This window comes from Protopterus annectens, chromosome 14.part0 (assembly GCF_019279795.1).
Source record: "Protopterus annectens isolate FY-2018-M chromosome 14.part0, PAN1.0, whole genome shotgun sequence".
NCBI classification, from domain to species: domain Eukaryota; kingdom Metazoa; phylum Chordata; order Ceratodontiformes; family Protopteridae; genus Protopterus; species Protopterus annectens.
The window spans coordinates 519523930-519550612 of NC_056748.1; the positions used below are offsets into that span (position 1 = coordinate 519523930).

The 26683-nt window shown below is 39.4% G+C and overlaps 1 protein-coding gene across 3 annotated transcripts in view; it reads left to right on the forward strand.

The window, feature by feature from the left end:
* Positions 1 to 26683, forward strand: part of RASGEF1A (RasGEF domain family member 1A) — a 2436720-nt gene that overhangs the window by 755062 nt on the left and 1654975 nt on the right. For 2 of the 3 annotated variants that reach the window (XM_044056272.1, XM_044056274.1), the window contains exon 2: positions 15854 to 15985. The exons of the other annotated variant lie outside the window; for it this stretch is intronic. The gene's annotated coding sequence lies outside the window, so the exon portion shown is untranslated. The remainder of the gene's footprint in view (positions 1 to 15853; positions 15986 to 26683) is intronic. 3 annotated transcript variants of the gene reach the window in all.

Sequence of the window (26683 nt, forward strand, 5' to 3'; positions counted from 1 at the left end):
GTGACTTTACTCGACAGAGGTACTTTGAACTAAGGTTGGGTGGCACGATGCCAGGGTAATCCTATGGGCTAGGCTTGTAAAGGCTTCAGGGCCATTAGCCTAGTACACACCTATGAACCTATGAACCTATGTTGGTCAAACATTAAGTCACTGTCCACATAAGTTCCCAAATCTCAAATAACTGTGTCAACTTTTAGGGGCATATTTTCAGTATGGTATTTCCCTGGGGTATATTACTTCTCAAAGGATACAGTAATGCATGTTTTGTTTTTAGTTTCAGTCCATGATTTTGGCCCCAATTATTTATTTGAGACAAACCTTCCTGCAGGATGGTTAAGTCATTTGGGGAGTCAATGACTGCTGTTAGCTTGCAGTCATCTGCAAACTTAGTCAGCCAGAGCCCTTTGGTATTGGCTTTTACTTCAGAAAAGTAGATGCCAAGCAGGAGATGTTCCAGCACAGAACCCCTGGGACTCCACTGGCGAATGGTCTCTTTATGGGTAACTTCCCCCTTAGACCAGTGGGTAACACAGGGATTTATTCTCAATTTATGTAGCCTGTGTGGGGAAGTGTATCTTTGGCCAGGTTGAGGTATTCTTTGTGTACTGTTTTTCCCTCAGCCATTGCTTTGGTAACATTTTTAATAATGAGATGCCTCTTCTCTTCCCCTACCCTTTCTAACATCTCTCTCTATAATCTACTCCTGCCTCCTAGCTTGTTAGACTGAGGTAATAAATTCCCTCTTTTTTTTGCCCTGAGATCTGTGCAGTTATTAAATAGTAGTTGTTGGCCCTGTAAACACTAAAGTGATTTATTTTATTTAGCTATTTTAATTATTTTAATTATAGGTTATTTTCTTAGCTTCACAAAAAAATCCTTAGTTCTGGGCTAAATCTATTGATTGATTATTTCTATTGCTGTGAACAGTCTTATCAATGCAAACAGAATCCAGATTTCTGACTGCTCCATTCCCCCTCACTACGCTCGGGCTCACTTGGCTCCTCTACACTACCCCCATTCTCACCCACCCCCATTTCACCTAAACTAATACTTCCATAACCACAGCCATAACACTTCTGACCAATCAAAGTCCAATTACTCCTCCAATTACACTCCTAAACCCACATACTTTTACCAGTTTATCATCAACCTCACCTACCAGTAATTCCCCACCCCTCCAGTTATAAAAGCAAGTAACTCCCACCTTAAAACAACTTAACACAATCTCCCTACATCCCCTACCAGCTCACTACCAGCCCACTCATCTCACTAACATGAAATACTCTATTTTCTAATTCTTCATCCTTACCTACCTCAAGACACCACTTAACTCTTCTAATACACCACTCTCTAATTTGATCCTAAACAAGCATTACACTTGTCAACTGAAATGTCACCCCTCATTACCAGACATATTCACAATCTCACCTTCCATACTTTCACCATCACACTACTAACTTTCTGATCCTATCTCACTTCCTATCATACTAATCTACACTACTTAAATCACAGCTCCCTACATACAAGATCATTACCACACCAACTATCACCTCTTACAATTACTGCAGCTCCTAACCTAAACAATACCAGTTACATAGGTTATCTCACAAACAAGCCCCTCTCACCAAATCCAAAATCACAATTCTGTCAAAAACATATCAAAATCTTAACTAAATTACTCAAACTCCTAAGCTGCAATTACAACTCTCTGGAGACATCCACCCCAACCCAGGACCCGTTATACATCAAGTCAACACCAGCCCTACTCTTCAACCTGGTACCAGCCGCCTATTAACGCCTATTAGCCTACTACTTCTCAACATAAATGTTAGGGGCATTATAAATAAGGTACATTACTTTCATCCTAACATTTCCATGTACTTTCCATAGTTATTCTAACCAAAATATGACTAAAACCAGACAACAGTAACAATCAGTTTTTTCCTTCCGGACACAATATCTTTCAGAACAGAATAGCCAAAAGGAGAGGTGGAGCAGCAATTTTATTTAAAAACCACCTCAAATGAGAGACCCTTGATCTGGTCATTCCCAGCTTTGACAATGCAGAAGTACTATTTACCAAACTAGAAATCAAACCCCCCAAATGCTTATACATAATTGGATGTTATACCCTCCTGGAAATAATGTAAACACCCTAGAAAACATACTGCACTGGACCTCCAACTCAATATCACAAGAAACTATCATCATGGATGATTTTAATATTGACTGGCACACATGCACCTCACAGTACTCACAAATTGCATCAACCTCTGTGGATTTAATCAAATCATACAAACACCTACAAGAATAGACAAATTGACCAAAAAACAATTAGTCCTTAACTGGATACTAATTAATTGACCTCCCCTCCCCTCCAGTCTGTCTGTCTCCGAGACAGCCTGAGCGATCGTCAACCTTAATAAGGCATTGGTTGCATCATAAAAAGCCAATAACTTACCACCTGATAAGAAACAAGAAAACCTTTAACCCCACCAATTTCTTATCTGCACTAACTGGGCACCCCTCAACCTCTTCCCTAGAGGAAGTAGTTAATTTATTTAACTCCACATTTAGAGAACCTTTAGAATCAAATCAAAGGTTGCCCCTTGGTTAAGTAAAGAAACTAGGACAATAACGATAACTAAAGACAAGACCTGGGTCCAGTAGCATAAAATCAAGCAAGCAGCCAGGCAAAGCCCTATAATAAAGCAAAAAAAAATCAGATGAATCCAGTCACTATCACAAAATACAACTAAAGCACCAAAACAACCTTCAAAAGTTTTAGGCTGCCATTAATAATATCCTCCTCCCAGGAAAATCCACCACACCTGCCCCATCTACCAACAATACTATAGATAGTATAGCTGCACAATTCAATAAAGAAACCATCCTTCCCCTTTCAAACATCCAGAACACCCCCTCCACAGACCCACCCAAATCAAATAATTCCTAAAATTCCTCTCCCTCCTCTACTCCACCTAAAATGTCCTACAGTCCCCCCCCTCCACAACACCCAAACAAATAACAATAACAACACTTTCACATTCCAACCAGTCCCCATCAACATCATAAAAAAACTGCTTTGTAAACTAAAACCTACAACCCTTGCTGAAGACAAACTTATAGCTGAATTTCTGAAAATAGGTACCAGAGTAATAGCATACCCTGTAGCCATCCTTGTCAGAAAATCAATGTTTGAAAATACTGTCCCAGAAATTTGGAAAATCCCCCATATTCTATCACTACATAAAGGGGGAAATTCTACAGAATGTACTAAGTACTGACTTATAGCCATACTATCCCCTCTATCCAAAATCTTAAAAAGATGTGTACACAAACAAAGCACACATCACTTATATACACACACAATTTTATATTAAACACCCAACATAGCTTTCATCCCTCATACAGCACCACCACTGCCCTAATGTCCTTCCACAATACAGTGAACCACAATAGAAACAATGGGAAATTTGTATCTGCCATCTTTTTAGACCTCTCCAAGGTTTGTAACATGGTCTCACATAATAAACTAGTTCAAATTCTTTCTGACTTCAATCTCAGTCAATCCTGTATCACCTGGTTCAAGAGCTATTTGTCAGGTAGACAACAGGCTGTCCAATGGCACACTTATCTCTCTCCTGTCCTCCAAGTTACATTAGGGGTCCCCATGACTCAATACTAGGTCCGCTGCAATTCTCACTTTATACTAACAAGCTTCATACATCTTTTCTACACACTTCAGTTATCCAGTATGCAGATGACTCCATCATAATATGTGCTGCATCATCCCTACAAGAGCTCCACACTAAAGATTCCTTTCTATCAGTAGAAACATGACTCACAAACTCCAAACTAATTCTAAACCCTAACAAGACTAAATGTCTCCTGTTCCATCCAGCAAGATCCTCTTCTTTGAACCCCCCTTTCAAAATCAAGTCCATGAAGAAAACCACCATCTCTCCTGTTTTTCACACTAAACTTCTTGGTATTGAAATTGACTGCAACATGAAATTGGACAACCATATCTCACAAACCATAAAAAGGTGCATAAAAAAACTACGAGTACTATATAAAAATAAACAATTCTTCACTAAGCAAGCCAAGGCTACTATTGCACAAACATGCTTCATATCCATCCTCCTGTATGCCTCACCAATTCTCACAAACATCAGAAAGTCTGCAATGGCCAAACTAGACTCTTGCTAATATAAAATAGGGAGATTTGCCACTGACTCTCCTTTTATGTCTCATCATTGTTCAGTCTTGAAACAACTGAATTGGCTTGAACTTCTCACCCTCCTTCTATGCAACCAACTTATTTTTGCACATAAAATCTTGCACCAATCAGAAATAAAAAAAACCTGCTCTCCAAAGTCTAATACTCCCACTCTCTCATAACCAAACCCTCCACTCAAGCCGTAAATTACTTTTACAGGTTACAAAAGCTACTAGCACAGCCGCTGAATCCTGTTTAACTACATAGCTAAAATATGAAGCACACTACCCTGCAATATTTTAAAGTAGAAGGACTGAACCATATGGTTCTCTTAAAGCTATGACTTTGTTACAAAGCATTAATAATGAAAATTTGGGGGCAAAGCAAGAACAGAATACATGGATACACAAAACGTAGGCATAATGCTTTTATGAATGGGATAAAAAATACCTACAATATGGAGGCATAAAAGTATTCCTTTCTTTTACTTTACTTTACCTTTCTTTTACTTAACCACCAGACCACCAGATTTGACACCAACGTTTCTGACATCTTCAGAGATGATATAAATAGATAGGCTCTCCTATAAAATGTGATCTGAACTACGTTACCTGAAAGAGATGCCAGCATTTTTAATTGGTTCAATATTGATTCATTGAGTTTATAAAATGAGACAGTCCGACGATGGGTCTAATGGGAAAGAAAGAAGATTCCAAGCTCTTGTGCCAAACAAAGGAAAGTCATTACTATAGCTTCTTGGTTAATAGTATTGTAGGGATATGGTCAAAGAGCTAGATGTGAATTACTGAAATGATCTATTTCTAGTTAACATGTCTTGTTGAAAGTAGCTCAGAGAAAAGGCTAAGTATAACAATTTGAAGATGAGGGTTCATGTTGTCAACATTATTGTGAAGAAATGGAGGAATCCTTCTTTAGACAGCGGAAGGCAATGATGTTGTCTTTTGTGTGAGCTTACCATGAGCTTTCATATTTTGCACAAAGTCCCAGCTATGCCAGTAACAATATCCACTATATAAAGGTGTCCCTTCTATGGCAGTATTTTATTAGTCTTAATTTATTCTCTTTCACATTGCACAGTGTGATTAGCTTTGCAATGGTTGCAGATTTGTGAGTTCATTTGCATGACTGCTTTTTACCTCAAAAATTGAATGTCTTCCCAAGTTTATTTTTTAGTTGGCCTAACTTTTATTGACTATAGTACAAAGCATACTGTGAGTTTACAGTTAATTTACCTTGTTTGAAAAAAAGAGTTTCATTTTTCACTAAGAATGATCTGTGAGCCCTGGGTAGAAGACAGCTGTCATGTTATAGTATTCACTGTCCCTACCAATCCAAGTGCACACCTGGACTACCAGCTTTAATAGATAAGGAATGGTATTTTATAACCTTAGTGCAACCAGGATCATGTTTTAAGGTTATTTATCAGCAGAATTTAAAATATTAATCTATAACAGTTTTCCTTTGATGATTCATTGCTTCCAGGTCACCCCCTAATAACAAGTGATTTAAAGAAAATCTTACAAATTTACCAAAACAAGACATAACATGTTCTGATACCAAACATGCCCATGTTTTGTCTCTCTTGCATCTGACAGTACATCAGCCATTAATGAACACTGATGACATTTTCCTGAAGAAGAGTGGACTTTCTTCGTGGCGCCTTGCAAGTCTTTACCAGATGATTGACTCTGAAGGATTTTGCTGTTTTTATTGAAGATAAAGTCTTCCTTTTGGTCAGGACTATCTCATAATAATGTTATTGTAGGCTTAAAGCTGTGATCACCTTCTCTGTTCATATCACCCTGCAATCTTTCTTCACCATCCATTTAATGGAGATGAAGTCTCTAATTTGTATTATGTTAGAGGGTTTAACAACTTGATACAGCTTAAAAAGGGCACTGTGGGGATAGATAAAGTTTTTTCCAGTATCCAGCAGTTATGTGGTGATAAGTTCAAGCATCTCTGGTAAAGAATAGTGCTTTGTCAAGTATGTCTCCCCAGGCTGACAGATATTGGATTGCCTCGTTGTGACATCAGAAACTAAGCCAATTGTTAAAGTCAATTGTTTTTTTGGTGCTACTCTGGCATCACCACTGGTGAAGGTAGGATGCTACTCAAGGCTATTTTCATACCCACCTAGGACACATATTCAGAGTGCTCCATCATGTCTCTCTTCATATAGTCCAGTGAAGTATGTCTTAGATCATTCAAGCCCATATGGATTATGACCATGTCATGCTGGTACGTGTGGTATAAAGAGCTAAGTGCATGCTTGATCAAGCCCATATGGATTATGACCATGTCATGCTGGTGCATGTGGTATAAACAGCTAAGTGCATGCCTGATCAAGCCCATATAGATCATGACCATGTCATACTGTACGTGTGGTTTAAAGAGCTAAGTGCATGCCTGATCAAGCCCATATGGATTAAGACCATGTAATACTGGTACGTGTGGTTTAAAGAGCTAAGTGCATGCTTGATCAAGCCCATATGGATTATGAGCGTGTCATACTGGTACGTGTGGTTTAAAGAGCTATGTGCATGCTTGATCAAGCCCATATGGAGTATGACCATGTCATACTGGTATGTATGGTTTAAAGAGCTAAGTGCATGCTTGATCAAGCCCATATGGATTATGACCATGTCATACTGGTACGTGTGGTATAAAGAGCTAAGTGCATGCCTGATCAAGCCCATATGGATTATGACCATGTCATACTGGTACGTGTGGTTTAAAGAGCTAAGTGCATGCTTGATGAAGCCCATATGGAGTATGACCATGTCATACTAAGTGCATGCTTGATCAAGCCCATATGGATTATGAGCATGTCATACTGGTACATGTGGTTTAAAGAACTAAGTGCATGCATGATCTAGTGGATCCTGGCTCCATACAGACAGCTCACTGTGATCTTCTTTTTGTTTAACCAAGTAAGGGGGGCATCAGTATGTCTTACAATGGAATCCCCAATAATTAGAATGTTTGGCTGTGCTGTTTGTAGCCTTATGGGCTTGGAAGCAGAGCTACTATGATTTTTAGGGTTATGTGTTGTGTGAGGTGCTGTCTTTTTTGAATGTGCGCAGGACCACTGGAGAGATGCTTTTAGGAGGTCTTGGAGGTTTGGGTAGATTACAAGTGAGTACCTCCACCCATGTGGGTCTATGTGTTTTTTTCTTAGCACTGGTAGTGAGTGTTTTGGGTGTAATGCTAATAACCTGGTTTGCATTTTTTGTGTGTAACGTGAGAGCTTTGCCACCAATGGCATTGTGTATCTACATCTCTCACACACTGTGGTTGTCTGATCTAAAATTAGATAGTTGTCAGCTAACATGAGGCAGTTACTACACTGCCTCTGGATGCTGGTATCCACCAGGCCAGAAACAGAGATGACACAGAAGCACCTATCCATCATACCAGATCCTTAGTCAGAGTCACTTAAAGGCCTAAGTGAGAGTGATTAGTAGTATACTATTAGATGAACTGCAGTAGTACTGCCCTCTGTACAAACTGGGAGCTCTTTGAGTAGCTGTGAACAATAGGAGACTATGGAGAACATTTCCTATAGAGGATTTTAAACTTGAAAGGTTTGCTTATATACAAGGCAGGGATAACCGCAAAATTTTACAAAACTTAGAAACATTTTGGCAAACTCAGAGCCGCTTTTGTAGTATGAGAGGAGGTTAGGAAATAACAGAATTCTGTTAAAACAACTTAAGAGCAGTACAGTAAGAAATGGATGGCATTTCTTTAGCAAGTGCAGGCTGAAAACATTGATAAATGCAATCAAATCAATAAATGCAGCACAGAAGTGTTAAACAGCACCGAGATACAGCAAGTGCAAAAAAATACTTATGTTAGCTTTGCAGGTTCAGATTGTTTTAGAAGCAATCCAATTCTTGTAGTCACAGGTGTGCAAGCCAGGCACACAGAAGCTCTGAATAAATGGTATTCTCAGTAATAACATAGAGAAGCAAAAGATCATAGCTGCAGCAGAGTCATTTTGTGAATTAGGAAATACCTCTATTAGACATCCAGCTGTTTGAAGCTGAGGGCCAAGAAAGGTCTTCAGGCTAAGGAGCACATTTGCTAACTTGTAGCAAAGAGCTATAATCATTTCCTAGGTTCATAGATACTTACTAGGCTATTTATCTGTGAGGATCCTAAGAAGCCTAGCCTTACATTGTGGTAATTATTAATGCTTATATTTTGCAATACAAATAACACACATATGGACTGAACAGGGGTATGTTTAGGTAACCGCATGTTTCTGTTATCCATGCCAAACTGGGGGTGAATTTGTGGTTGCCCATCCAGTAGGGGGGGATTATGAGGTTACCCATCCATTAGTCCAAGTTACATTTGAATAGAGGTAGAAAAGTACTTTGCTTTATGTGGAGTGGAAGACGGTTCCAACAAAGAGAGATTTTCTCTGATGTATACCTATCCCTGTAATATATTCTATTAAATTTGTAAAAGAGATCCAGGTCCTTTGAGTGAGGCTTTATGATAGCATTGGACTTTCAAATATGTAATAGGTCTGACAGAATACGGTCCGTTAAGATTCTGCCTGAGGTCACCTTGCTATATCTTGTATGATACTGAGAAGAGAGACAAGCCTTTGTGACAATCTGCATAGTTTTTATGATTTAGGTCATTAATAATTTTAGTAAGAATATGCTGTGGTCATTTGAATTGTGACAAAAGTTTGGACAGGTACACACTGAAAGGATCATTATACACATTGATTAGTCTAATATGTGCTGATTATAATGGAATAGTTATGTCCCTGCACCTAAGTGCCATACCTACGGATATAATCTGTGTGATGTAAAAGGACTGCCTTACAATAGTGGCTACACGGTGATCGATGGACAGTTAAATGTCACCATAGGTTCTCAGATCACTACCTATGGGGTCAGCTGTTAGGGGTGTGATGTCACTGTGATAGTTACTAGGGGACTCGAGCTTGCTGAAGGATATAATTACACACTTTTTTGGCATTTAGTTTTATTCCATGATTTTGATTCAACTATTAGTTTGGGACAGGTCTTCATGTAGGATCTTCCTGTTCTCTGGGAAATTTAGGATGACTTTGACCTCCAAAAAGTAAATGCCAAAAATGAGTAGACCAAGGACCGAACTCTGGAGTACTCTGCTAGTGATAGGTCTTTTGCAGGAGGTAGACTCACCAAACCTTACTCCCTGAGCTCTGTTTGTGAGTCAGTTTGTTATTCAGTGACTTGCACAGGGGGTAACATTTAGTTGGGGGTGTTTATCTGTGACATGTGAGTGTGGGATAGTGTTGCATGCCTTGGTGCGGTCTTGTTATGCAGTGTGCACTGATTTGCCCTCAACCATTCCTTCTGTGACCTTTTGAAACAGTCTGTAAAGGGGGTCTGACAACTCATGTTTCTAGTTGTTGAAAAGGCAGCCTGGACTGTTACCCAGTCCCATGGATGCAATGTTCTTGGCCTTAGACAGGACCTCGTGGACTTGTTCTTGGGATATCTGAATGAGTTGTAGATGCAGAAATGTGATCTGAGAATATTAAACGAGAGAGAGAGAGGTCCTCTGGATCTGAGACTGTGTTATCATTTACTATTAATGATGCACAGTGCTGGGCATTGCTTCTGAGTTCCTTGACATAGTTACAGAAGATTTCGTACTTATCTTTTAGCTGGGTGGCTATTTTTTACCTCATACCTGTTTTCTGCTGATTAGGTCAGGGTTCAGTGTTCCTTGTTTTCTTCAGCAAGAACATTTTCGACTCCTTGAGAGTTAGATCTATTTTTGCATACTATGATTTTTTTTCCATTTATTATAGAACTTGCTTATATTAGGGTTTCACCATATGGATTTATTTTTGAAATTTTCATTGTATTTATTTCTAAGGGGAAATAGATGCATCTATGTAGCTGTTCACATGAGCATAGAATTTGGCAGCAGAGGATTCCACATAAGAAAAGGAATCATCATGAGGTATGGGGATTTTGAGTTTAGCCAGGTCATCACTTTGACTCAGTATGTTAACCTTTGCATAGTCACTGAAATTTGAGATATTGGAGGATACTTCAGGCTTTAGTCTTATAGTGAAGGTCACTGATTTGTGATCAGATTTGACCAGGGAGGAATTTACAGTTGGTGATAAGCAAAGGTCTCTCATCCTGGGAAGGACCATGGCTAGAATTGTGTTCCTCTGGTTGGTATACAGACTAATTGGTCCAGAGAGTTTGTATTGAAGTCTAGAAATCTCTGGGCATACACATTAGAAAATGTGTAAGTCTCCCAGTTAATGGCAGGTAGCTGAAGTCTCTTAGGAGATTAGTGTTTGGTTTAATACATGGGGACTCTATACTTGTTAGTAGGAGGTATGGGCTGAGGAGGACATAGAAGGACATAGAAGGGGTCCTGCATTTACCTATGATATGATATGATAAGGGATTTTATTTGTAGTAAGTTGGATGTGGGAAAATTCCAGGTCATCTTCTTGTCTACCAAGTCTGGACATAAGACAATGTTTTATGAATATAGAGACACTGCTGCCTTTTAGCGCCATTGTCAAATGTGGTGGACTTCTGAGAATGGTAGGTATTAAAACCCTACACTGATGGAATACTTTCCCCGGCTCTTAAACCATGTCTCCATAATTATACATATATCAATGTTTTCAAGAGTAAGGTGTGCTTCTAGGTAGTGGAGTGTTTGTTAAGGCTTCTCACATCAAGCAGCAATACCCCAATGGTGGATCTTGATTAGTTATGTTGGAAGCTTTAGAAGACTGACAGTGCTTAAAGAAGGCACTATGGGGGTGGATAGGTTTAAGTCAACATACAAAAGCCATTGGAGAGGCACGGGGAGGGAGGGGGCAAGCCATCCCTGGCAAAGCATTAAAGAATGTTCACCATTTCCTTCCAGGCAGATATATACGTACCCCCTCTGAATGACATGAAAAGCTAAGCCAGTTGAAATAAATATCACTCAAGGCTATATTCATACCAGCCTCAGGCACATATTCTGTGAACTCCATTATGTTTTTCTTCATGATCCTTGTAACAACAAGGCTCATAGGTAGTTACTAGGCATGCAGTCTTGGAGACTGTTGAGAAGCCTATCCCAGTTTAACACTGTCCCTGATCTCTGCCTGGTAAACTGACCTGCTCAGTTACAGAGCTTTCAAATAAAAGTCCGGTTAAGTGTCTTGGTCGGAATCTCACAGCAGGAAAATAAAGACCGTGGGAATCAAACTCTGGAATATAACGAGTAGCTTTTAACAGTTCATAGCCTTAACTGTGTGCTGACTGCCAAATGCAAGCTGGATACTTCACTGGCTGTCAAAATAAAAGGTCTTCAAGCAAATCAAGTATCTATATAATATCTGTTTGCTCAATTGTGTCAAGCACATTTGCCAAACTGTAGCAAAGAGCTAAACTACCCACTTTCAACAATTTGTAATGCAAAAACACTATCATTTAAACACCTGCAATCATTTAAATGCTTGCTACTACTACCTGGAGGGATTAATCAGCACCATTTCTACATTACCAGTCATGCCCATAACACCTTATCCCTGGGACTGCTGCCCTCATTGCCCCATGCTATGGCTTTGCAAAGCTGAACAATGAAGAACAAGATAGGAAGAAAACTGAAGCCTTGGAGTTATGATATTGGTGAAGCATAGTGCATGTACCATGGGCCCCATAACATGCCCAAGAAACAGTCAGCATCAGAGGAGATAAAACTTAAGTATTCCATGGGAGTTCAAATTACAAGACTTTAACTTTCATACCTTGGCAACAAACTCGATGGTAAATGTCTATACGAACAGCTTAGAGGTCGACTTCAGCCACCATGTTTTAGAGTTGTGGAATGAAACAGGAATAATCAACAAAAACTTACACAGATATAGCAGAAACATGCATACTCTGCAGATGATGAGTGGAGCACAGGACGGAACGTTAGACTGTGAAGCCCTATGGTAGAAATTTTAACTACTGAGCCAGCATGTTGCATTGCAATGTGACCCGCTGATGGTGATGTGTATGGTGAACAACCAGTGTTTACAGAATGGCTATATAGAATTTGATAAAACATCATTGCTAATGAGTTTACAATACTGAAGCCATACCGCAGGTGAAGCGAAACTGTAATGTATTCCAACAGACAGGAACCAAAGTAAGACAAACTAGCGAAAAACAAAAAGACAGCTTGGAAACACCAAAGCAAATTCTCTCTCAGTTTAATTCTCTCTCAGTTTAATGAAGCGCTTTTCGTCTTGCACATGTGGCAAGACTTCATCAGAAACTGAACAAACTTCAACACAAGCAATATATACACACCCTTTTTGTCACATGACACTTCTAATTAAAATCTTGTGTCTTAAAGGCACATCCACATTATTGCTACTTAAAACATTTTTTAAAAACAAATATGACTAACAATATTTTAGAACATCTCAACCTTTCCCTTGCTTCACAATTTTTACCTGTAATGGTGATAGAAATATATATACAAACATACATATACTAACAATACTATATCTCAAATTATTGTGTTGACTCTCAAAATATGGTATTACTTAGTTAACTAAGAAGTCAGAAACTTACATATCAGAGTCAAATGAAGTCAGATATCACAAATATGAACGCATTTTATAAAAATGCATACACACATTAACGTTTAAAATTTTTCAACTTCAGTATACTGTTTAAAGATATTGTCTCATTCAAGCCCAGGTAAAACATTGCCCCAGTGCGTATTTGCCAACTTAACTCAAGTTGCTCAAGTAAAAGTGTAAGCGCCCTCCCCCCGACTATCATCAACAACTGAATCAATTGCTTTGAACAAAAATGAATGTTGTGGATAGGAAATAATGTATCTAGCCAGTGCATTGTCTCTGTTAAGGGTCTTTATTTTATATAGATGTTCGTATACTCGTTCTTTTAACCTTCTATCCATTTTACCTATGTAAAACGCTGCACAGCATTGACACTGAGCTACATAAACCACAAACTTGGACTGACAAGTGTACTTCAATTTAATTTTAAAACTAATATTTTTAACTTCAATGTCTTGTCCTGTACTCATGTATTTACAGTAGTTACACATTTGGCATTTGTGCATGCCACACTTCCACTGTGGAGTGTTTTTTTATGTTGTAATAATTCCTTTAAATTAGTCCCCCTCTTGTAAATAATCCGGGTTTGCTTTTAACCTTGTAAGAAAGGTGAGGATCTCTCCTAATTATTTCCCAATTTTTGTTCAAAATTAACATTATTTCCCTTGCATTACTACTATAGGATGTTATTAAACTTAAATTCCATACTTCTTTTTGTTGTAATTCTCTGTCACTTATTATAACACTTTGTAAACCTATGGACAAAATGGGTTTATACAACCCCTGTTCTCGCTTATATTTTACTTCTTCTAGTAGACACTCAAAAAAGTCCACTGGGTAACCTCTCCTAACAAACATTGACCTCAAGTTATTATATTTATCCATGAAATCCTGGTCCAACGTGACCATACGGGCAGCTCTCACGAGTTGGCCCTTCACCACTGATTTCTTTTGGTGCCATGGATGGCAACTGCTAAAATGTAATAAGGAGTTTGAATATGTGGTCTTTCTATAAATTTTTGCTACATATGCGTTCCTTTCTATATCTTTACTAAGATCCACATCCAAGTATGAAATCCTGGTCATTCCAAATACATAAGTAAAGGAAAGGAAATCTGTAGTGTTGTTAAGATAATCTACTAGTTTACTAGCTGCTTCCTTATTTCCTTCAAAAATTATAAAAATATCGTCCAAAAACCGTGTGTAGAACTGGATGTACTGTTTCACTTCTTGTTTACCAAAGATAAATTCTTGTTCCCATGAGGCCATTACCAAATTGGCATAACTTGCCCCACAGGGTGACCCCATAGCTACACTGGTCTTTTGAACATATAACTTATCATTACATAAAATTAAATTATTATACAAAATTATGTCGAGCATTTCCTCTATTAAGGCCACCTCATCAGAGGCTACTGCTTTAGCTCTCAGGTAACCACTGACTCGTTCGATGCCTTCCACACTGGGGATAGAAGAGTATAAATCTACCACATCCACTGTTAAAAAATTGAAGTCAGCATTGAATTCTAAATTCTTGATTTGTGACAAAAACGACCAAGAATCTTTACATATATATTTCTCTTGAGTTACATACTTCTTCAACTTTTGGTCTACCCATTTTGCCCAAGGGTAAGTTATACTTGCCCTAGCATCCACCAAAGGTCACATAGGTGGATTATTCACATTTTTATGTAACTTAGAGATACCAAACAAAACAGGTATCCTTGGGGAAGGCATAGATAAATATTTAAACATCCCTCATTTATCCATCTATCTTAATGTTACTAGTGAACAACTGTACTTATTACAACTAATTCAAGAAGCCCCAGTCCGTATTATGGCCCCAGATAAGGGAAGGGGGCTTGTTGTTATGAATGTGGAGGACTATGTCAATAAAATGGACCAAATAGTCCGAAGTTCCACATATCAGTTGGTTTCACGTAATGAGTTAAATCAAGCATATAGTAAAATAAAGTCTCATTTATATAAAATGTTGTTAGAAACCAGGATTACTACTGACTTGTTTAGATATTTATCTATGCTTTCCCCAAGTTTGTGGTTTATGTAGCTCAGTGTCAATGCTGTGCAGCATTTTACATAGGTAAAACGGATAGAAGGTAAAAAGAACGAGTATACGAACATCTATATAAAATAAAGACCCTTAACAGAGACAATGCACTGGCTAGACACATTATTTCCTATCCACAACATTCATTTTGTTCAAAGCAATTGATTCAGTTGTTGATGATAGTCGGGGGGGCCCGCTTGCACTTTTACTTGAGCAACTTGAGTTAAGTTGGCAAATACGCATTGGGGCAATGTTTTACCCGGGTTTGAATGAGACAATATCTTTAAACAGTATATTGAAGTTGAAAAATCTTAAACGTTAATGTGTGTATGCATTTTTATAAAATGCATTCATATTTGTGATATCTGACTTCATTTGACTCTGATATGTAAGTTTCTGACTTCTTAGTTAACTAAGTAATACCATATTTTGAGAGTCAACACAATAATTTGAGATATAGTATTGTTAGTATATGTATGTTTGTATATATATTTCTATCACCATTACAGGTAAAAATTGTGAAGCAAGGGAAGGGTTGAGATGTTCTAAAATATTGTTAGTCATATTTGTTTTTAAAAAATGTTTTAAGTAGCAATAATGTGGATGTGCCTTTAAGACACAAGATTTTAATTAGAAGTGTCATGTGGCAAAAATGGTGTGTATATATTGCTTGTGTTGAAGTTTGTTCAGTTTCTGATGAAGTCTTGCCACATGTGCAAGACGAAAAGCGCTTCATTAAACTGAGAGAGAATTAAACTGAGAGAGAATTTGCTTTGGTGTTTCCAAGCTGTCTTTTTGTTTTTCGAAACTGTAACGTATACTTCAAGGCAGACTGTTTTTCTTTTCTAATTAAATTGTTGAAAACTGTTTTATTTATGTATTGCAGCATCATGAAGCCCACTAAATGAGTGGTCTTTTCCTTTAGGGGTGACTTGGAAGACAAGATTCCAATACAGTGTTTGACGGTACATTCAAAGTAATGGAACAGATATCTCCAGGTAATTTTGTCTACAGGAGATCTAAGGCCACCTGTCTTGGTAGCTGTCAATAATTTCAGGTATGTGCAATTCAGAATGGAATAATATTGTTAAGGTTATGTACATAAAGAGGGGAAAACTGAGGTATACCACTGTGACACAAGTGTTAATGGAGCAGTGCACCACAGTGACACAAGTTTTAATGGAGTAGTGTACCACTGTGACACAAGTGTTTTTGGAGTATTGTACCACAGTGTCACAAGTGTTAATGGAGTAGTGTACCACTGTGAAACAAGTTTTAATGGAGTAGTGTACCACAGTGACACAAGTGTTAATGAAGCAGTGTACCACAGTGTCACAAGTGTTAATGAAGCAGTGTACCACAGTGTCACAAGTGTTAATGAAGTAGAGTACCACAGTGTCACAAGTGTTAATGGAGTAGTGTACCACAGTGACACAAGTGTTAATGGAGCAGTGTACCACAGTGTCATAAGTGTTAATGGAGGAGTGTACCACAGTGTCACAAGTGTTAATGGGGTAGTGTTCCACAGTGTCACAAGTGTTAATGGAAGAGTGTACCACAGTATCACAAATGTTAATGGAGGAGTGTAGCACAGCAACAGTGATACTGTATTGGTTACATAAAATAAGAAAAAAAGTACTGTAGTTACAGAAGGCAACTGTACTTGCTGTGAGCATCAACCTTTAGTCTGGAGTTACATATGAGTTTGTAAGTGTAACAACTGTCTAAAAATGCAACACTGTGCTTTTACTGTGCTGTACCTGAAAGGTATAGTGCAATGTTTGTGAAAGCAGTCTTAAGTTGCAAAACTCCACTGAGCAATAAAGTGAAGTATTAAAATGACTTGTCAGTGTAACATGCAGTATAAAATAAGTTTGTCAAAAAAAACAGATATTGCATCCCTCCTTCTCAGTGAATCATAGTGTACAAAGAGAAAAAAAGAGAACCCATTGTGACCAATATAATATCTGTAGACAGGGCAACTAACCAGCGTGCAGCTTTAGTAGTCACTTTATAATGTATTTATGCACAAATTTAAAGGTAGGCTCATCGTTTTATCATTCCAGTTATCTGACCAAGGCAAAAATGAATGTTTTGTATTATGTATTCAAAGCTCAGTGCATTAGTAGTGTTACTCAGAATTCAAGGAGAAAACTGTGAAAGAACTACATCACCTGCACTTAGTTCCCCTGGGATTACCCATGGTGCATAGCTCTCCCAGCCCCCAGCAGTCTGTAACCTGCAGCAAAGCTAGGGGGCGGGGGCTGAGCAGCTGGGGGGCTTGACAACTCATTAATCACATCCTCTGCAATAGTTATTGTGTGTAACCTAATTTCTTGCAGCTTTGAACAAGATGAGTGTGGCTTAACTTCCTGCTGGCACAGTATCTCTTCAACAGTAAAATGAATAAAAGCACACCAAGATGATTGTTGCACAGTCCCCAAAATAAAGGTCCCAAAATAATCATTAAGAGCACCTTCATTATTCAACCCTTAACGCCATCATTTATAACTTTTTTCTGTGAGGACGTATTCATTGTGCTATAACTGTTAGTCACTGGCAAAAACATCAAGGTTAAAAGTACAATCTTACTTTAGATAAGACTGAATGGATACATATCCTGCTGGTGTTTTTGTTTTTCTTTCTCTAATGCTTTGCATGGTATCAGCATTTTTTCTAATTCTTTTCTCCTCATTACCTGTGACAGGATTAAGCCTGCATTGCTGCCTGCTGCTTCACCTGTTTCCACGTGTTGTCAGATTCACATAAACGTGCACGCAGACACACACATACACCCAGACCAACACCCACACACATATATAGCTACTTATCTTTATTTAAATAAAGTGAACAAGTAAGGGGCTAGTCTGTATCAGCTTTTCTTAACCATAAACCAAACCATACATTGTGAAAGTACATTACACATTAATATTAATATGTAAGGCATTGTAAAGAACTCAGATACCTACAATCTAGTTCAATGCATAAAATGGAGTGGGTATGATATAATATTTAAAAGAAAGTAGCAATACACTGCAGGTAAGTAAAATTACAAAGTAATGGCAATATTAACATATTAGATTCGCCATTTAGATTTAATGTAACTAATACAACAGATAATTGCTTGAAGATAAATAATGCAGTCATACTGTGCTACTGGGTGAGAAAACTGGATGACATTTTTCATGAGGAAAGGCTGAGTCTGCTTGCAAGTTCTGGCCCAGTTGGCAGTCCCATGGATGGATGAATGGATGGATGGTTACACGATGAATGATGGATAGATGATGTATGTGTGACTGAATATAGAGACGGATGGATGGATAGATGGATGGATGAATGGAAGGAAGGACTGATGAATGACATGATAGATTGGTGGTAGATTTATGACTGGATAGATGAAAAGATGATGGAGCAATGGAAGGCCTAATGGATGATAGGAGGAGATAAATGTGTAACTGGATAGATGGATAAATGAGGGATGGATAGATGGAAAGATGGATTATGTATGAATGGTGGATGGAAGCATGGATGATGGCTTGCTGACTGCATAGGTGGATGGAGGAATGCATTATGTATGGATGGTGGATGGAGGCATGAATTATAGATGGATGGATGGATGGATGTTAGATAGGTGGATGATGGATGTTGGTTAAATTGAAAGACAGATGGCAGATGGACACATAAATATGTAGAAATACAGATTCTGATACCACATGAGGACTTTGACCATCCAGCCTGTCCTATCATATATCTACTCCATTACCTGTATATCCTACAGACCAGTAGATTTTTTTCTTTTTTGTACTACAAATATAATTACATTACATCTGCCAGGCAAATTTTTCTGTTATGTTACTGTTTTGACTTTCCTGCTTTTTTAAGCAGGTTGTTCCAAATATCTGCCAAATTTTCCATAAAATAACACCTAAAGTCCATTTGATGCCTGATGTTCTTCATTCCACATTGCTGCAGTCCTAACTATTGGGTAGTCCGCTGTCCCAGTCGGCCCGAATACCAAAGTATATGGCTGACGTCGGTCAAGGCGCATTAGACTGACGCCAGTACGTCAGGGTACTAATGCGCATGACCGACGTCATATCCTCAGTCTTTTTTGCCGCATGGTCCGATGCAGAAGCAGTTTTGCGAGTGCAGGTTGGCGTTCTGAAAGTTTCTGAAGTCAGAGTTTCAGACCGAATCGAAGTTGGCTAAGTACCCGTTGGGAATATTTTGTTTTTTCTTGCCTCAGTATTTAACCGGATGTCAGAAAAGTGAATAACTGTATTTCTTGTGGGAAACAGATACCTCATAGGGATTACCATACTTTGTGTATACCTTGTTTAGGGCCTGAGCACGACGTTGTTGGATGCCGCTCTTGTGCTAGATTTAACAAACGCACTATTAAGAGAAGGTTAGACTGTGCCAGGTTAGTGTTTGGGAAGCGTTGTAATTATAAAATGCCGCCGGATGCTCCGCCGCTTCGCCAAAAGCGCAAGGACAAAGGAGCAAAGCCTAGAGTGGAAGAACCGACAGTCCCGGACGGCGGTTCTTTAGAAGGCTCAGTGGAGCCGGAGGTTCTGCCAGGAGTTTCTTTGGAGTCTCAGGGAGAGACTTTACTGTTACAGGATGTGTCCTCTCAGGAAGTAGGCCAGGCTGAAGGGGCTTCTCAGGTGGCTGTTCTTCCCTCTCTTCCTAAGGTGGTTAGAGCCTCCCCTTCTGTTTCCAAGGCTTCTTTGAGAGGCAGGCCTAGTTTAGCTTCAGTGGGGGTATCTCCTAGTGCTTCAGGGTCTTTGCCTAAGAAACATATGCTTAAAATGGCAGAGGATTTGATTACTATGATTAGAGGTTCTCTGCCCCCTCCTGATAAGAGGCCTAGGGTGGAACCTGAGTTTGAGAGTTTTGAGCAATGTTCGGAGGCTTCTGAGTCTTCGGCTGAAGACTTGCAGGAGTATCCTCCTTATTCTGATTCTGATGTGGATGATTCTACTCCTTCCGCTTCTCCTCCTGAGGATTTTTCTTTTTCAGAGACTCTGCATTCCATGAGGGAGCATTTTAAATGGGAAGGTCAAGATTTCTCTGATTCCAGGAAGAGGCTTAGGGAATTCTTGTTTTTACCCCAGCATAGGCCTTTAGCTATACCTCCTGTTCTGAATGTGGTGGAAGATGTTTTTGCAGAGGCTTCCCTGAATCCTGACTCTTTGCCTCCTGCCCCAGTTAAACCGGATAGGTACTATAGGGTGCCTGAAGCTCATAAGTATCTTTTTAAGAGTCCTAGGGCAGACCCGAAACTGTCTCTCAGGGGCCTAAAGGTGTGAAGGCTTCTGTTGTTAAAAATCCTGTTCCTCCTGATAAAGAGGCAAGGGCTTTGGATAGATGGGGAAAGAAAGTGTATACTTCTTCCACTTTAGCCATGAGGGCGTTGAATTGTCAGTTTCACATGTTAAAATATCAGAATTATCTCCTTTCACAATTGAAGTCTAAGGTGGATGCTCTGGCAGAAGGTATTGAGTGTAAAGAGTTGCAGGATTTAGTTCATGTGTCTGAACAGGTGGGTAAGCATTCCTTGCAGTGTGGTTTTGATGCTGTGCAGGCCTCCTCGAGGGTGGCTGCCACTGGTTCTGTTCTTCGAGGCACGCCTGGTTGAGGGATCAGAATTTAGCTGAGCATGTTAAAACAAGGATTTTGGATGCTCCTTTACAGTCTGATGTGTTGTTTGGTTCGCCTGTGGAAGCAGTTTTAAAGAAAATGGAGGACAAGGCTAAGTCTATGCAAACTGTTAAGGATTTTTCGCAGGTTCAGCCTCCAAGTTTAGTAGAAATTGGCCTACTAAGGGATGGACATATCCTGCTTATGATTCCCAGTCTAGGGGTAGGTCTAGACGTGGTAGGGCAGGGCTCAAGGTTCTTTTAGGCCTAGAACAGGGAGTTCACCTGCTCAGTCTTCTGGTGAGGGCAGGGGTCAGTCCTTTCGTAAACAGACCCAATGACCTACCTTTTCAGCTGCCAGTACATTCTCGCCTGGCAGCACCTTTGGGAGGAAGGCTGGCTCTTTTCAAAGAAAATTGGGATTTAATTACCCAAGACAAATGGGTTTTGGATATCATTCACCACGGTTACAGGTTTTACTTCCATACCTTGCCTCCTTTCAAAGGCATGGACATTCCTCCTCTACAAAGAAAAGAGGCTCACAAGCAAATTTCTCTGTTGCTCCAAATAGGGGCCATTCAGCCAGTTCCTGTGCCAGAAAGGGGCCTAGGATTTTATTCTCGCCTGTTCCTAGTACCAAGAAGGGGAACACGTGGAGACCAATTTTGGATTTATCTCTCCTCAACACTTATCTGGACATTCCCAAGTTCAAAATGTTGACGTTACAACAGCTTTTACCTCTGCTGGGCAAAGATCACTGGATGGTAACTTTAGATCTCAAGGAAGCTTACCTTCATGTGCCTATCAGACTAAGTTGCAGGAAGTATCTGCCGAGCTGGAAATTCTCATTATCAGTTCTCTGCATTGCCCTTTGGCTTATCTACTGCCCAGAGTATTCACAAAGGTTCTGGCTCCAGTGATAGCTTACTTCAGGCTAAAAGGAATTCAAATATATCCTTACTTGGACGACTGCCTGATTCTGGCTCAAGAAAAGGAAGACCTTTACAGCATTTGGAATTTGTGATAGCAGTGCTAAGATGCCTAGGGTATTCTGTGAACGAAATAAAGTCCAGTCTAGTACCCTCTCAAGACATGTGCTTTCTGGGTGTGAGACTGAATACAGCAGCCCAGATGGCCTTTTAACCCCGGACAAACAAAAGAATCTTTCCAGTTACTTCCATCAACTATCTCTTCAGTCCGGCTGACTGCAAGGACAGTCCTTCAAGCCTTAGGGTTCATGGCATCTTGTATTCTGGTGCTTCCCAATGCCAAACTGCATATGAGGAAGCTGCAATGGTATCTCAAAATGTATGGACACAGCACTGCCAGGATTTGGACACTGTCATTCAAATAATACCTTGCATTCAAAAGGAATTTTTGTGGTGGGCTCAGGAATGTCACCTAAACAAGGGACTCTCTGTGACCCGGCCAGAGGCGAGTCAGATTCTAACGACAGATGCCTCAGACATTGCTTGGGGAGCTCATCTAAATGGAAAGTGGATACAAGACAAGTGGCCTGCCAGACTACAGCATCTACATATCAACATGAAAGAGATGTTAGCAGTCCAGTTTGCATTAATGGCTTTCAAGGAGTTACTTCTTCCAGGGCAGGTGTTGATTCTAACAGACAACACAACTGTCATGTGCTACATCAACAAACAAGGGGGAACACATTCTTACCCGTTGTGCAGGCAAGAAATGATTTTATGGGAGACTGCGCTCAGCTTGCAACTAACTCTTCAGGCAAGGTTTCTGCCGGGAGCACAGAACTCCTTAGCAGATGTGTTAAGCAGACAAATCATGGATCCCCACGAGTGGAAACTGGATCTTCATGTATTTCGAAAATTGACAGTGTCATGGGGAACTCCAGACATAGATCTGTTCGCTTCTCCACTAAACCACCAGCTGTCAAAGTTTTGCACAAAGAGGTTTCATCACACAGCTTGGAAAGTGGATGCTCTTTCTTTCAGTTGGAAAAATCTTCATGTGTATGCCTTTCCACCTTTGCCTCTTCTCCCAAAGGTGCTCCTGAAGGTCAGACAAGACAAGCCAAGGATGATTTTAATAGCTCCAGATTGGCCTCGGCAACACTGGTACCCATTACTGAGGAGTCTGGTAAGGAAGCCTCCATGGCCTTTACCTTTGATTCCACACCTGTTGTCTCAGAGGGAAGGTCACCTGCTCAATGTCAAGCTTCACTCTCTTCATCTAACAGCCTGGCATATTCTGTTTTGAAACACAGCAGGTCTCAACTTCCTCAACAAGTTTTAAATGTGATTATGGAAGCCAGAAGACCTAGTACAAGGAAAGTGTACGCAGAAAATGGAAGAGATTTTTATTTTGGAGTGCAGCAAACAATTTGGAGATTTCTGAGCCTAATTTGAGTGTGGCTCTTCAATATCTTACTGAGTTATTGGACAAAGGTTTGTCTTTCTCTTCCATTAAGATTCATGCTGCAGCAATTTCAGCTCACTATGATTGTGACCCACCATTGTTTTCGCATCCTTTGTTCAAGCAATTTCTTAGAGGGGCAAAGAATATAAGACCCCCACGTAGAGCTCCTACTCCTGCTTGGGATCTCAATTTTGTGTTGGAGAAACTTACTCTACAACCTTTTGAGCCTGCGGCTACTGCTGAATTGAAATACTTGTCATGGAAGACTGCTTTTTTGTTGGCCATTACTTCTGCAAGAAGAGTTTCTGAATTGCAGGCCCTTATGGCGCTAGAGCCTTTTTTGATTTTTCATAAGGATAGGTATCATTACGCACTAATCCTTCCTTTATGCCTAAGGTGGTTTCTAGTGTGGCTTTAAACCAAACTATTCATTTGCCTACTTTTTATGCAGATCCCCAAAATAAAGGGGAAAAGATTTTGCACACTTTAGATGTACACAGGCAATTGCGTTATTATTTAAGCAGGACTAAGGATTTTAGACAGTCTCAGCAGTTGTTTGTTTCTTTTGCTTTGAGTTCTCAGGGCAAGCCTGTGTCAAAACAAACTATTTCTAAGTGGATTGGGTTTTGCATTGCATTTTGTTATTCCCATCATGGCAAGGAGATTCCAGCTGGGATTAGGCCTCATTCCACTAGGGCTACTGCCACTTCAACAGCATTTCTAAGGGGGGTGGCAACTAAGGATATTTTGGAGGCAGCTACTTGGAGTTCAGTGCATACTTTCTCTAAGCATTATCACCTTCCTCTCTACTCTAAATCTAGGGCTGGTTTTGCCACAGCTATTTTGCAAGGCATGTTGTCAGCTCCTGCTTCCTTGTGATTTGCCAGCCTCCCTTACCTCTGCTTTGGGATTCTACCCAATAGTTAGGACTGCAGCAATGTGGAATGAAGAACATAGTACAGTTTTGTACCTACCATAAATGTAGATGTTCGAGGATCCACATTGCTGCTCCCTCCGTCCCTCTGTGTTTAGGGGTGGTTGTGTAGGTGAGGTTATACTCTGGTAATTTTGTATATATTGTACATATTTTTGGTGCAGGAATGTTTGGAGTTTTTGGTTTTGGCCTTGTCTTTTTAGGGTCTTCTGACATCTGCGGCAAGAAAAGACTGAGGATATGACGTCGGTCATGCGCATTAGTACCCTGACGTACTGACGTCAGTCTAATGCGCCTTGACCGACGTCAGCCATATACTTTGGTATTCGGGCCGACTGGGACAGCGGACTACCCAATAGTTAGGACTGCAGCAATGTGGATCCTCGAACATCTACATTTATGGTAGGTACAAAACTGTACTTTTTTTACTGGGCCTAACTGATTATTCATATTGTGTGGTTTTTTTTTTTTTTTTTTTGTTTTTGTTTTCTTATAACTGTTTTTAAAGTTGGTAGCCATACAGGCTCTTTTGCTACCCCAGAGATACTTAAAAACATTCTGTCATGTCTGTCCTCTGACTCCTTTCTTAAACTGTGCAAATGCTAACCTCTAGAAGTCCATCTTTATATGTTTTCTGATACAGACCATTCAGCATTTTGTTACCATCCTCCATGCTAATGTTATGTGGCATATGACCTTCCATTAATGAGGTCTACAGAACTATGCAAACTATTCTAAGCAAGATGACTAAAGACAGATGACAGCAGGGCCATCATGCACTTAGAAATGTTGACTGGGCACAACATTTCCTTTAGTAGGGGTTTCTTTATGCAGTCCCATAGAATTTCATTGTTTTTAAATATTTGAAACAGAATGGCGCATTTTGTCATGGTTTAGCATGAGATAAGTAACTGTCTTTCTCTTTCAACCATTGGTATAATTGCTGGAAACAAAAATCCACATGAGATAAAATAAAATTAGTAACAATATAACCAAAGATTCTGAACATAAGCAATAATTCTGAGGGCTGCCATTCACAGGAAATAGAAACATGACTGTGTGTCTCCATATTGAAATGTCAGAGGCTTGCACTGCTAGTCCAGAAACATACACAAAAAAGACTGAAAATGCAGAAGAGCGAACACCAAGCCTCTCTCTTCTCCTTTAAACTCCCATTTTGCAGGTGAGTAAGCCTTTGCACTATCAATCCAATTGAATCCCAGACATACATATACCAACACTGAGATCACCATACCTCAGAGAAAAGAGAATATTCTAGGAAAAGGCAATCTCAGACTTATTTTATGTAATTCTGGATTTTTGGCCAATCGATGTTCACATTTTGAGACTTGGCATTTCAAGTCTCAACATACCATATCATGCATAAAAGGGAAGGACAGTATAATTTCTTCAAAGTGTATTGTGGGAAAATGAAGGCTAAGCTCATAAAGAAAATCATACAAGCATGTTGGGTTGGGAAGTTGGTATAATGGTTGTGGTGTTTACCTCACAAAAAAGGGTAGTGGGTTTGAGTCTCACTAAAGGGAAATTGGCTAGGCTTAAAATGGCCCACAAGGGCAGCTAGCTTAGTATTTGCCTATAAACATGATATAGCTAGGAGGTTGGTATAAGAACTGAGGTGTTTACCTTGCAGACACAAGGTGTAGGATTTGATTCTCACATGTGGTAATTGGCTGGGCATAAAATGGCCCATGAGGGCAGTTAGCCTAATACTAACCTATGTCCATTCCACGAGGTTGTTTGGGGTATAGCAAAATAAACTTTAGTAACTAATGTTTTCATTGTATGAAAAATTACTGTAGTATAAATTTTTTTATTTTTTCTGTTTCTGACACATATATCCCTTTATAGCTTTTATCATTGTGTCTCCTGATAAGACTGGCCATGATTCCATATGCATAATTTCAAGTAGGCCACAGAACTAGACTTTATGTTAATTACACACCAAAATCAAAGACTGCAGGGCAATACACATGAAGTTAAGCAACGATGATAGTTTGACAGCTAGTATAGCAGAGTAAGAGTTGCTAACAAGATTCATCTTGTAGTTGAGTGTGTGGTATCCTGAGTCTTCAAATGTCTACTTACCTACTGTGTGATCCTTTGAGAAAAAATGCTTGTTTCACAAGAGCTAGATGTCATACAGAAATGTAGTGCACTGCAAATATTCCATAAAACTGTTAAGCAGATTCATCCTAATAATGTTAAGATGTCTTCAGAATTGTTAAACAAAACACTTCCACATTAAAAAAGGTAGAATGTCATATGATGAATTGTCATATGATCAAACAAACCTGCAACATTTAAAAGTACATTACACTAAGTAATACTTTAAAAATCATACAAAAAGCCAGACAGACGTACAGTAATTCACATGTACTAGACAAAGATAGTTAAAAGGAACTAATTTAGTAATTGAAAATATTATAATTCTAACCCTGACTGCACTTTACTTGAGGATCCTGCTAATACTTAAACCATCATTTAAACCAGGGTAGTTAGTTGCATCATTTCTCGGATGTCAAACCACCTTCCTCTCCTTCAATTTCATTTCCCAATTGCCACCTAAAAATAAAAAAAACATTTAAAACTGGGACACATAAATGCATGTCTGCTTAAGGGACTGTTATTCTTCTTCTTATGAATGTTATAAATATGGGTGGACAGGATAACTTTACAGCCTCGGAACCTATGGTGCTCTTGACCATTATCCACAGGATGCCTTAGCAGAGCCAGTCCTCCTCCTACAGAAATAAGACAGCAG